The sequence below is a fragment of the Ursus maritimus genome, unplaced genomic scaffold (genome assembly GCF_017311325.1).
Source record: "Ursus maritimus isolate PB19 unplaced genomic scaffold, ASM1731132v1 scaffold_6, whole genome shotgun sequence".
NCBI lineage: Eukaryota > Metazoa > Chordata > Mammalia > Carnivora > Ursidae > Ursus > Ursus maritimus.
In genome coordinates, this window is record NW_024426774.1 from 57,335,011 (window position 1) to 57,338,302 (window position 3,292).

At 54.8% G+C, this 3,292-nt stretch overlaps 1 long non-coding RNA gene across 1 annotated transcript in view; it reads left to right on the forward strand.

Moving 5' to 3' along the window:
• Nucleotides 1-3,081, forward strand: part of LOC121101032 — a 12,540-nt gene extending 9,459 nt beyond the window's left edge. The window contains exons 2-3 of the long non-coding RNA XR_005832963.1: nucleotides 1,384-1,444; nucleotides 2,970-3,081. This is a non-coding gene — a long non-coding RNA (uncharacterized LOC121101032). The remainder of the gene's footprint in view (nucleotides 1-1,383; nucleotides 1,445-2,969) is intronic.
• The last annotated feature ends 211 nt before the right edge of the window (nucleotides 3,082-3,292 follow it).

Sequence of the window (3,292 nt, forward strand, 5' to 3'; positions counted from 1 at the left end):
GAGGTAGCAGTAGTCCACTGCCGCGGCCACCAGACCTCCAAAGACCCGGTCTCCCAAGGCAATAACAGGGCAGACTTAGTGGCCAGGCAAACGGCCCTGAACACTTCTTTGGCTCCGATCCTCTTCCTCAACACCCCCCACCAGCCTTCTTACTCTGAAAAGGAGGTGCAAACCCTCCAAGGCCTAGGGGGAAAACCCGGAGACAAGGGATGGATCTACATCCAGAATAAAATTGCCCTGCCGGAAAACATGGCTCACACCCTAATCACAGACATTCACCAGTCTCTCCACATTGGCCTAAAGGCCCTCCACCAGTTCCTGCGACCTCTTCTTCACCACCCTTCCCTATCTCGGGTAATTGAGACAGTTCACAGAGCCTGTAAAACCTGTTCGGCCGTAAATGCACAGGGCAGAATCCACAGACCAGGGCCCAACCATCAACTCCATGGCCATCAGCCAGGAGAAGACTGGCAACTGGACTTCACTCATATGCCCCACCACAGAACCTTCTGATACCTGTTAACTCTGGTCGATACATTCACAGGCTGGATCGAGGCATATCCCGCGGCCCGAGAGACAGCAGATACAGTGGCCACAATTCTCATTGAGCACATCATTCCGAGATTCGGACTACCCCGAACTCTGCAGTCAGACAACGGACCTGTTTTCATCTCCAGTATAACCCAACAGGTGGCAGAGAGTCTCAACACCACCTGGAAACTCCACATCCCCTACCACCCTCAATTGTCGGGTAAGGTAGAAAAAGCCAACGGGCTCCTCAAGGCACAGCTCACCAAACTGACCTTGGAAACCCGTCTTTCGTGGCCCACACTCTTGCCCCTGGCCCTCACCAGGCTTAGGGCAACCCCTCGCGGACCCTAGGGGTTGAGCCCATTTGAGCTGCCGTACGGCCGACCCTTCCTTATAAGCCATAACCTCCCAGCCATTCCCCCACCTCTCCTGAACTACCTGCCTTACCTTACCCTCCTGCAGGCTCTCCTGAGGGCCCATGCTCGACCTCTTCTTCACCACCCTTCCCTATCTCGGGTAATTGAGACAGTTCACAGAGCCTGTAAAACCTGTTCGGCCGTAAATGCACAGGGCAGAATCCACAGACCAGGGCCCAACCATCAACTCCATGGCCATCAGCCAGGAGAAGACTGGCAACTGGACTTCACTCATATGCCCCACCACAGAACCTTCTGATACCTGTTAACTCTGGTCGATACATTCACAGGCTGGATCGAGGCATATCCCGCGGCCCGAGAGACAGCAGATACAGTGGCCACAATTCTCATTGAGCACATCATTCCGAGATTCGGACTACCCCGAACTCTGCAGTCAGACAACGGACCTGTTTTCATCTCCAGTATAACCCAACAGGTGGCAGAGAGTCTCAACATCACCTGGAAACTCCACATCCCCTACCACCCTCAATTGTCGGGTAAGGTAGAAAAAGCCAACGGGCTCCTCAAGGCACAGCTCACCAAACTGACCTTGGAAACCCGTCTTTCGTGGCCCACACTCTTGCCCCTGGCCCTCACCAGGCTTAGGGCAACCCCTCGCGGACCCTAGGGGTTGAGCCCATTTGAGCTGCCGTACGGCCGACCCTTCCTTATAAGCCATAACCTCCCAGCCATTCCCCCACCTCTCCTGAACTACCTGCCTTACCTTACCCTCCTGCAGGCTCTCCTGAGGGCCCATGCTGATGCTGTCATCCCTGCCCCGAACGACCATGACCATCAGGAGCCCCCAAGGGCTATTCCCAGGGGACCAGGTCTCCTCAGGAAATCTGCCACCCAGGCTCCTTGCAGGCGTGATGGACAGGGCCTCATACTGTCATCCTTACCACCCAGCTTACGTGGCGAAACTGCTGGGGCAACAGGTGTGGGTACACATCAACAACCTCAAGCGGGACCTACAGGTAATGACTGGACCTCTCCCAGATGGTGGGCCCTACCAAACTTACGGCAGTGGCTCCTCCCTCTGGTTCTCCTGAGCCCCCTGACCCAAGCGACAGAATGTGGATGCACGCGTGGCAGTGGACCACAAGGTACTTCCAGTCATTCACCCATATGCCTAGTAAATGCTACGCAGGAAAGTCCCCATATACTTGCACATCTGTCCACGCCCCAGGAAGAACCTTCTGGATGTCTGACTCACTGAAAGGTACAATCACCTTGACACTTACCCCCAGGCGGGGAAGGTCTGCTGGACATATCTGGCCCAGATGGACTCTCCCACGGAGGAGGGGTCCAGGACCAGGCCGGCCGTAACCAAACCGGCAAATAGGAGGTTACAGGCGGCTTCCCAATGCCAGGCCTATCCACCTACACAAGGGAATCAATCTCGACAGCATCCAGAAGGTTCCCACCACTGAGCAACTGCAGTGGCCCTTTTAAACTCCAGCTAACCTGTGGCGGAGCGTCTCTCAGGACGCGACTGCTGAGATCTGTTCCCTTTCTTACTCTCTCTCTAACATTGTGGGGATACCCATTTCCAACCCAGTGGCCCCTCCCCAATTCCACCATCAACAATAAGACAGTCCACATCGGACCCATTGGAGGGACCATACCAATCCTTAATCTTTCCTCCACCATCGACACCCTCACCCCTCGCACCGCCAACATCACCTCCTCCCTTCCTTACTGCACTCCCTTGGGGGTGTTCCTCTCGTGCCCCAAGGGAATCTATCGCTGCCTGACTACTAATGACTCCCTAGACTGTGTATTTATCCTACTATCCCATCTACCAACATCTACTCCCATTCCCAACTCCTGTCCATACTATTCCCCCAGCGCTGAGAAAAAAGGGCTGTATTCCTTCCCCTACTGATAGGGGTGGGCTTAACCACCAGGGTGGCGACCAGAGCGGCTGGGCTTGGGACGTCAATAAATTTCTACTATAAACTCTCCCAAGCACTCAATGATAACATGGAACGGATTGCCGACTCCCTTACTGCCTTACAGACCCAGGTCACCAGTTTGGCTGCCATTGCCCTACAAAACCGATGCGCCTTGGACCTCCTGACCGCCGAAAAGGGAGGAACCTGCCTCTACCTAAATGAGGAGTGCTGTTATTTTGTCACCCAGTCAGGTATAGTCACCTCCAAGATCCGGAACTCAAGGACCGGATCCGAGCAAGGCGCCAAGACACCTCCATATGGGGCCTAGACCCCCAACATGGGTAACGTGGCTTCTCCCTTTAGCGGGACCCCTCTGCTTAATCCTCCTGCTAATCTCGGTTGCCCCTTGCCTTATTCGGTATATACAGGAATGCTTTTGTCACCCAG